The sequence below is a fragment of the Rhincodon typus genome, unplaced genomic scaffold, assembly GCF_021869965.1.
Source record: "Rhincodon typus isolate 14 unplaced genomic scaffold, sRhiTyp1.1 hic_rhity00000051, whole genome shotgun sequence".
Taxonomy (NCBI): Eukaryota; Metazoa; Chordata; class Chondrichthyes; order Orectolobiformes; family Rhincodontidae; genus Rhincodon; species Rhincodon typus.
The window spans coordinates 75124-84769 of NW_025965689.1; the positions used below are offsets into that span (position 1 = coordinate 75124).

A 9646-nucleotide genomic window follows, 5' to 3' on the forward strand; every position below is an offset into this window, starting at 1 on the left:
TTTGACAGAGTTAATATGAGACGAAGGACAGCAGGATCGAATACTGCAGTTAACATGGGATCAGACGTGATGTTATTGAACGGTCGAGTCATTAATAGGGCCGAATGGCCGTCAGCTTCTCCGCTTCCCCATCAGATTGTGAGAGGGCCGGAGGGAGGCAGCTATTAACGTGACCCGGGAATGAGCTCCATTGGAGCTTCATCAAGGCCAATGCTCCAGCTTGTAACGTTCTCTGCCCTTTCCCCCACAGCCCCCAGCCGCTTTGCTCAAACTGGGAGTAAAGGGAATTGGGGAAGCCTATTCTAAGGATGCCTACCCTGAAGAAGTTACCCTCCTTCCTCCAGACAAACTTCAGGGGATCTCTTCTATCCGCCTCCCCCTCTCTCCCTATTTATTTCAGAATCCCCTTCCCCTCCCCCATTTCTGATGAAGGGTCTAGACCCGAAACGTCAGCCTTCCGGCTCCTATGATGCAGCTTGGCCTGCTGTATTCGTCCAGCTCTACACCTTGTTATCTCCGAATGACCCATTCATGTTTGTTTCTGGGAATCATTGGGAAAACAGCGCATGCGCGATGCTGGCCTTTTACCCCACCGCCCCCCAAACGATCCTTGGTGCTGACTCGAGGAGCGCATGCGTGAGGCTCTCTACCAGCGCTGCCATTGACGAGCATTTCCTCAGTGAGTGGAAGAGGTTTGTTTGAAACAGACCGCAATGGAGAGACCAGCGCCCAGGGAAGCGAGGGAACAGCAGGCTCCTTCCAGCAGCACATCGAGATGTGAGTCTGGGACACAGAGCGGGGTTCCGACAGCGGCATTGATTCGGGCTCAGTTCAGGGAGAACCGGGGACTGTTTGTAAGAGGCGGAACGGGGCGGGAACAGGTCCTAGAAGTTGGAGTGAGCGGCCTGGGCGGGGGTGAGAGGAGAGAGAGAGGCCTTTCTCGGGCTGTGTGTGGCCCTGCTGAGGGAGACACAGCGGCAAGAAGCTGTTGGGGGTCATTCTTCTGGTTTTTGATTCTCTGAACACTGATGGAAGATCAACGTTTAGCTTCTGTTTCACGTTGTTTGTTGCGAATTGGCATTGAATCGTGAAAGCACTGTATACAAATATGCTAATCCTGTAAAGGATAAATGTAGCAGTCGCCGGGTTAAGAGGCTCAAGTAAAATATTTGAAATAGTGCCTGTTGTTTTTCCCTTCATTAGTTAGTGCATTGGGAGCTGGGTATTGCACTGTGTAAGCATTCCATTCATGGAACCGTACAGGTGTTGGTTACTTTTGTATCTTAGTAAATTGTTTTAGAATTTCTCAAAAAAGAATGCGACGAGGAGGAGCTCAGGGTAATTATGGAACCAGACCCTTCTCTGTCAAAATTGCTAGCTTTAAAACAAGGCATTAACATGAGTATTGACTAAATTTTGCACTAATCAGTATTGATATTTTCAAACTTGGATGTTGATCTATAGGAGAATTCTCTTTTGTCTTTTTCCAGACAAATATTTGATGGGCCAAGATAATGTAATATTTCCGTGGTACAGCACCAAGTGTGACCAGCTGCTCTTACCAAACAACAGGTATGTTTGCACTGTCAGAGCGGAGAATGTCCTTTCCATGGTCACAGAGCTGATTGAATAAGACTTGCATTGAGTTCAATTTCCAGAGATATACATTCAATCCAAGGGTCAAACACCACCAACAAAATATAAATGTATCATGTTTTTTCTCTCTCTAAACTAGCACAGTTCCAGGAAAGTTCATTTTTGAAAGCCTATTGTCATTCACAGCATTTGAAAAGGGATAGATTGAATCTTCTTCACAAATATGCACTCAATAACTGCATTGAATGCACGTTAAACAAGGCCATTTTTAAAGTTACAATCAAAGTATTCAAATAGATCAAGCTGTTACATAGTTACAATGAACATATATGAAGTTGATATTGAGTACAGACATAGTAGGAAACTTTTGAGTACCTGATCTGTATGGATTAAAAACCTTAATAACTACTCTTTCAGACTCTTGTAACTGAAACTGCCGGATACAGATTGATAACGAAACACTCACGTAGCAAAACAGTGTCATGGACAGACTGATCATTTCAGAAATATATTCACTGAATAGAAACTGTCAGGAAGAGAATGATAAATATACTCAGGTTCCCACATACCAGAAATTTACAGGAACAGGTTGATAACTACAGTCATCTTCTCCCCACGGCAGAAAATGACAGGGACAGGTTGATAAACTACAGTCACACATTCATATTACAGTAACTTTCAGGGACAGATTCATGACACTCGCAGGTTGACATGACAGAAACTTGACAGATAACTACACTCCCTTATTTACATTGCACATACCAACAGGAACAGGCTGACAACTGCACTTCCATATTTGCATATCAGAAAGTGTCAGTTACAGATTGATAATTGTGCTCAAATAGTCACCTGGGAGAAACTACCATTAGATCGATAACTAAACTCAAATATTGAAATAGCAGAAACTATAGAGATTGAAAATGACACTCAGTCACAGAGCTTAAAACAAAAACTGATAGGTACAGATTGATATTAGGCTCATGTTCACATTGCATAAATTGGCAGGGAGAGAATAATAATTATCCAAACATTCATGTCACAGAAAATGACAGGTACTGACTAACAACTACACTGTCATATTTGCAACGCAAAATCTGACAGGGACAGATTGGTAAATACACTCTCACATTCACATAGCAGTGACTGTCTGAGAAAAAATTGATAACTGCACTCTCGTATTCACAATACAGAAACTGACAGGAACAAACTAATGATAACTCTCCCAGTTTCACAGAATATTAACTGACACGCATAAACCTAACAAATTGTCAGGTATAGATTAATTACTGAACTCTCATTCACATAGCAGAGATTGACAGGTAAAGACTGATGATGACAGTCATATATTTACATAGCAGGAACTGACAGGCATAGATGGATAACTACACTCACATTTTAACATAGCGGAAACTGAGAGGCATAGATTGGTAACTGCGTTCGTGTATTTTCATAGCTGAAACTAGCAGGTACAGATAGATAACTACACTCCCATCCTTTGCATATCAGAAGCTGTCAGGAACAGATTGATAACTGCACTCAAATATTGACACAGCAGAAGCTGACAGGTACTGTTTGACATTCAAACTCTCACATTCACATCCCAGAAAATGGCAGGTACAAATTGATAACCAAACTCACATGCGCACATCAAAGAAACTGAGAGGGAAAGACTGATAAAAGCAATCAGACATTCACATAGCAGAGCCTGGCAGCAACAGAGTGATAACGAAACTCTGACATTCTTACAACAGAAACTGCCATGGATAGACTGAAAATTTATTCATCAAGCATAACCTGACAGGTACAGAATGATAACTGCTGCCAAACATTCACAGAGCACAAATAAACATAACCAGATTGGCAAATTAGTTAGTCTGCTCCTATGATGCTGCTTGGCTTGCTGTGTTCATCCAGCCCTGCACCTTGTTGTCTCAGATTCTCCAGCATCTTCAGTTCCTACTATCTCTGGCAAATTAGTTATTATTTTCACATGACAGGGATAAATTAGGAAAAAACACTCATATATTCACATAGCAAAGACTGGTAGGGACAGAATGGTAACTACAATTACACATTCACACACCAGAATATTTCAGGTCTGGACTGATAATTGTGCAAACAAACTCACCAAGGAAAAACTGACAGTTACAGATTTAGAACCACACTGTCATTTTCACAAAGTTAAAACTGGCAGGTACAGTGTGATAACGGCACAAAAATATTCACAGAACAAAATCTCCCAGCTACAGTGTGATAACTACACTCACATCTGCCCAGCAGAAACAACAAGTTTAATAACTAAATCTAGATATTGACGGAGCAGAAATTGATTGGTTCAGATTAATGACTGCACTGTTATGTTGATACAGCAGAATGGACATGGAGGGACTGGTAACAAGTCTCAAGCATTCTCCTAGTAGAAACAGGCATAGATTGAGAACTTCACTCACACATTCACATAGAACAAACTGAACGGTACAGACTAATAATGTCATGCATTTGAACAGCAGAAATTGACATACATGACAAAAGAAGGTGAAGCTGAGTTATTGACGGATATTGAGGCTCTGGTCAGGAAAACAAAAAAGAAGCCATACGTTGTTTTTAAGCTGTTGGGCTTAAGTGAATCCCTGGATAACAATAAAAAGTGTAGGAGCATACTTAAGCGGGAAATCAAAAGAGCAAAAAGAGGGTATGAGACGGATCTGGCAGATAAGGTTAAAGGTAATCCCAAGCAGTTCTATAGCTATATTAAGAGTAAAAGGGAAGCGAGGGAGAGAATAGGTCCCCTTAAAAATCAGCATGGCAGCCTACGTATAGAGCCCCAGGAAATGGGGAATTTTAATGGTTATTTCTCCTCCATGTTTACTGAGGATAGAATCATGGATGCCAAGGAAATATGGTAAAGAAGTGAAGATATTTTGGACCGCATACATATTACCATAGAGGTGGTGTTTGCAGCCTTAAGATGGATGAATTACCTGTGCCTGACCATTCTCAGATGTTGTGGAAGGCGAGGCAAGAATGTGCAGAGGCTCTTGCAGAGATTTTTGCTTCATGTGTAGCCACTGGTGAAGTTCAGGAAGACTGGAGGGTGGCTAATGTTGTTCTATTGTTTAAGAAAGGTTGCAAAGACAAGGCAGGGAACTACAGGCCAGTGAGCCTGATATCAGTGGTAGGCAGGTTATTGGAGAGGATACTGAGGGACAGGATCAACCAACATTTGGACAGTCAAGGTCTGATTAGAAATAGTCAGCATGCATTTGTGCATGGGAAGTCATGCCTGACAAATCTTTTGGAGCTTTTTGAAGAGGTAACCAAATGGATAGATGAGGGTAGGGCTGTGGATGTTGTCTATATGGACTTTAGTAAGGCCTTTGACAAGGTCCTACATGGCAGGCTAGTAATAAGGTTTGGAGCAGCGGGAGTGCGAGCCAGGGTGCTGACAGGAAGGTAAGATTTTTCTTTTCCTTTCTAAAAACTTAGCTCGTGCAGCAGCGGCCTTCTTGTTTGGAGCAGCGGGTGTGTCTGCAGAGAACGCGAACCAGGTAGGAACTAATATATTCGGGCATTGGCTAAGGTAAGGCTTTTTTTTATTCTTCTGGAAATCTAGAGTAGAGGGAATCAAAGCGAGGGCAGTCACATGCTCCTCTTGCAGGATGTGGGAGGTAAGGGTCACTGCTGGAAAGACCAGAGAAAGGGTAGGGCTGATCGAGGATTGTAAAGGGAATTTGTGCACGGAACCGTGATAGGAGATAGGAGATAAGAGATAGGAGAGGTCCTTAATGAATACTTTTCTTCGGTATTCACAACTGAGAGGGATTTGGTTGTGGAGGAGGACAGTGTGAAACAGGCTGGTAGGCTAGAGGAGGTCGATGTCAGTAAGGAAGATGTACTAGGGATTTTGAGGAACTTGAAGATAGAGAAGTCCCCCGGGCCTGATGGAATTTATCCAAGGATTCTGTGGGAAGCGAGGGAAGAGATCACAGGGCCTTTGGCGATGATCTTTTTGTCCTCACTGTCAACGGGTATAGTGCCAGAAGATTGGAGAGAGGCAAACGTCATTCCCTTGTTCAAAAAAGAGAATAGGGATAACCCCGGAAATTACAGGCCAGTCAGTCTTACGTCAGTGGTGGGCAAGTTATTGGTAAGGGCTCTGAGAGATAGGATTTATGATCACTTGGAAAGGCACAGTTTGATTCGTGATAGTCAGCATGAATTTGTGAGGGGTAGATCGTGCCTCACAAATCTTACTGAATTCTTTGAAGAGGTGACCAAACACGTAGATGAAGGTAGAGCAGTGGATATGGTATACATGGATTTAAGTAAGGCGTTTGATAAGGTTCCCCATGGTAGGCTCATGCAGAAGGTAAGGAGGCATGGGATAGGGGGAAATGTGGCAGATTGGATTCAGAATTGGCTGACCCTTAGAAGACAAAGGGTGGAAGTGCACAGAAAATATTCAACATGCTGCTCGGTTACGAGTGGTGTACCATAAGGATCTGTTCTGGGTCGTCTTCTATTTGTAATTTTCGTAAATGATTTAGATGAAGGAGTGGAAGGGTGGTTTCGTAAGTTCACGGACAACACGAAGGTGGGTCGAGTTGTGGATAGTGCGGAGGGCTGCTATAGGTTGCAAAGGGACATTGATTGGGTGCAGAGCTGGGGTGAGAAGTGACAGATGGTGTGAGGTGATTCATTTTGGAAGGACAAACTTGAAAGCAGAATACAGGGTTAACAGAAAGATTCTTGGCGGTGTGAGGAGCAGTGGGATCTTGGGGTTCATGTTCACAGTTCCCTGAAAGTTGCCACGCAAGTAGATAGAGTTGTTAAGAAGGCGTATGGTGTGTTAGCTTTCGTTAATAGAGGGATTGAGTTCAAGACCCGTGAAGTTATGCTCCAGCTATATAAAATCCTGGTTTGGCCACATCTGGAGTATTGTGTCCAGTTCCGGTCACCTTATTACAGGAAAGATGTGGAAGCATTGGAAAAGGTGCAGGGGAGATTTACCAGGACATTGCCTGGAATGGAGGGAAGGTCTTATGAGGAAAGTTGAGACAGCTAAGGCTTTTCTCTTTAGAACGACAGAGGTTGACAGGTGAGTTGATAGAGGTACACAAAATGATCAGAGGTATAGATAGAGTGGACAGCCAGAGATTTTTTCCTCGGGTGGAGGGAGCTATTATGAGGGGGCATAGTTTTAAAGTGAGTGGAGGTAGATAAAGGGGAGACATCAGAGGTAGGCTTTTTACACAGAGAGTGGTCGGGGCGTGGAATGCATTGCCGGAGAGGGTCGTGGAGTCGGCCTCATTAGGGGCATTTAATCGGCTATTAGACAGGCATATCGATGATAGTATAAGGTGGGGGTGGAGGTTAGATAGACCTTCGGATTAGGGTAAACGTTTGGCACAACATTGTGGGCCGAAGGGCCTGTACTGTGCTATATTGTTCTATGTTCTAACGTTAGGTTGCATGGGATCCAGGGAAAGCTAGCTAATTGGATTAAAAATTGGCTTGATGGTCGGAAGCAGAGGGTGATGGTTGAAGGTTGTTTCTTGGACTGGAGGCCTGTGACTTGTGGTGTGCCACAAGGGTCAGTGCTGTGACCTTTGTTATTTGTTATTAACATAAATGTTCCGGATGTGAATGCACAAGGCATGATTAGTCAATTTGCAGATGATGCAAAATTCGAAGATATCATTGATAGTGAGGAATGTTATCAAAAATTAGATGGATCTTGATCGGATGGAGAAGTGGGCTGAGGATTGGAAAATGCACTTCAATACAGATAAGTGTGAGGTGTTACACTTTGGAAAGTCAAACCAAAGTAGGCCTTATACAGTGAATGGTAAGGTCCTGAGGAGTGTTGTGAAACAGAGGGACTGAGGAGTACAAGTACGAAGTTCGTTGAAAGCGGCGTCACAGGTGGATAAGGTCCTGAAAAAGGCATTTGGCATGTGAGCCTTCATTGATTGAGGCATTGAGTATAGGACTTGGGACATTATATGACAGTTGTATAAGTCGGTGGTGAGACCACACTTGGAGTATTGTGTACAGTTTTGGTCGCCCGGTTACAGAAAAGATATAGTTCAACTGGAAAGCGTTCAAAGAAGATTTACGCAGGACTGGTGGGCCTGAGTTATAGGGAGAGTTTGATCAAAATAGGACTTTATTTCTTGGAACATAGGGGAATGAGCTGTGACCTTATTGAGGTGTATAAAATCATGAGGGGCATAGATAGGCTAAATGCATATCGTGTTTTTTGCCCAGGGATGGGGAATTGAAAAGTAGAGGACATAGGTTTCAGGTGAGATGGCAAGGATTTAAGACAAACCTGAGGGGCAACTTCTTCATGCAGAGAGTGGTGCACAAGTGGAATAGGCTGCCAGAGAAAGTGGTTGAGGCAGGTACAATAGCAACATCTAATAAAATATTTGAATAGGTACATGGTTGGGAAGAGTTTAGCAGGAGATGGACCAAATGTGGGCAATTGGAACTCACTGAGTGGGCACCATGGTCAGCATGAACCAGTTTGGGCTCAAGAGCCTTTGTCCATACTGTATTACTGTGTGACCCTATGACCTCAAACTACAATGGGACCTTGACCAAAAGGACCAATGGGCTGGGGAGTGGCAGCTGGAGATTAATCTTGAAAAATGTGAGGTGCTACAAGTTGTGAGCGAAAATCAGGGCAGCACTTGCACACTTAATGGTAAGCTCCAGGGAAGTGTTGCCGAACCAAGAGGCCTTGGAGTGCAGGTTCATAGCTCCTTCAAAGTGGAATTACAGGTACATAGGGCAGTGAGGAAGGTGTTTGATTGGTCAGTGCATTGAGTGTATAGATTGGGAGGTCATGTGGCTGCACAAAACATAGGTTAGGCCACTTTTGGAATACTGTATTCAATTCTGGTGTCACCTTGCTATATGAAAGATGTTGTAAAACTTGAAACGGTTTAGAAAAGGGTTACAAGGATGTTGCCGGGGGTAGAGTGTTTGAGCTGTGGGGAGAGACTGAACAGGCAGTTCTTTATTTATTCTTGAATCAGCAGTTTTATATTTCCTTGGTGTGTTGGAGGCTGAGTGGTGACCTTATCGATATTTATAAAATTATGAGGTGCATGGATGGGGTGAACAATCAAGATCTTCTCCCCAGGGTAGAAGAATCCAAAACGAGAGGACGTGGGTTATCGGTGAGAGGGGAAAGTTTTAAAAGGAATTGAAGGGGCAACGTTTGCACACTGAGTGGTGTGTTTATGGATTGAATGCCATAAGAAGTGGCGGAGGCTGATAAAACTACAACATTTAAAAGGCTTCTTGATGAGTATATGAAAAGGAAGGGTTTAGAGGGATATGTACCTAATGGTAGCAAGTGGGACTAGATTAATCTAGGATATCTGGTTGCCATGGACGAGGTGGACCCTAGGGTCTGTTAACGTGTTGTATATCTCTATGACTGTATCACAGGAACAGATTGTGAGAGAATAATAATCTTTCACACTGCATAAACAGACAGACCGATAACTTCACTCCCATTTTCACATTGCAGAGATTGACAGATATTCGGCAAAGTGTCCCTCAGTAAACCTGAATGTCTTAACAGTACAATGTTGCTGACAGCGTAATAAGGAAATCTCAGATAGTGATGAAACAAAATAATATTTTACAAATAAAAGATTGTCATGAGCAGAATAAAACACATTGTCACAATTAAAATCTCACAGGTACTGTGTTCAAAATATCATTAAATGACAATAATCAGTTCAATTTAAACTGAGCTCGGAGTTTGATCCATGTATAAAATTTTGGTTTGTGTTTCACATTTCGTTGCAGATCCTGACAGATCCTCGTTGTGTCCCACACTCACCATTCGGAGAGAGACTAAATATCATGTATTGACATTGTTGTAAACTACCCAATCAAGAACAAGGCTTTCCCCCATCCTTCATTAGCATTGCTGACGCCATCAGGCTATAAAAAGCGAGCTCCGAGCCCGCTTTTCTTTATTCTGTGTCTGAAAGTTACCGTCACTATGGCTGATGAGAAGAAAGCG

At 43.0% G+C, this 9646-nt stretch overlaps 3 protein-coding genes across 7 annotated transcripts in view; all 3 read left to right on the forward strand.

Moving 5' to 3' along the window:
- The first annotated feature begins 649 nt into the window (after nucleotides 1-649).
- LOC109929682 (histone H2B 7-like) overlaps nucleotides 650-9646 on the forward strand; it is an 823479-nt gene continuing 814482 nt past the window's right edge. Inside the window, exon 1 of the mRNA XM_048621024.1 lies at nucleotides 650-777. The gene's annotated coding sequence lies outside the window, so the exon portion shown is untranslated. The remainder of the gene's footprint in view (nucleotides 778-9646) is intronic.
- Nucleotides 662-9646, forward strand: part of LOC125488138 (histone H2B 7-like) — an 844706-nt gene continuing 835721 nt past the window's right edge. For 2 of the 4 annotated variants that reach the window (XR_007266225.1, XR_007266227.1), the window contains exons 1-2: nucleotides 662-777; nucleotides 1491-1572. The gene's annotated coding sequence lies outside the window, so the exon portion shown is untranslated. Of the gene's footprint in view, nucleotides 778-1489; nucleotides 1573-9426; nucleotides 9521-9646 lie in introns of those variants that run through there. The other 2 variants (XR_007266226.1, XM_048621036.1) reach the window with 2 other exon arrangements.
- LOC125488135 (histone H2B 7-like) overlaps nucleotides 1492-9646 on the forward strand; it is a 9215-nt gene continuing 1060 nt past the window's right edge. The window contains exons 1-2 of one of the 2 annotated variants that reach the window (XM_048621031.1): nucleotides 1537-1572; nucleotides 9427-9478. The gene's annotated coding sequence lies outside the window, so the exon portion shown is untranslated. Of the gene's footprint in view, nucleotides 1573-9426; nucleotides 9479-9646 lie in introns of both variants that reach the window. The other variant, XM_048621032.1, reaches the window with a different exon arrangement.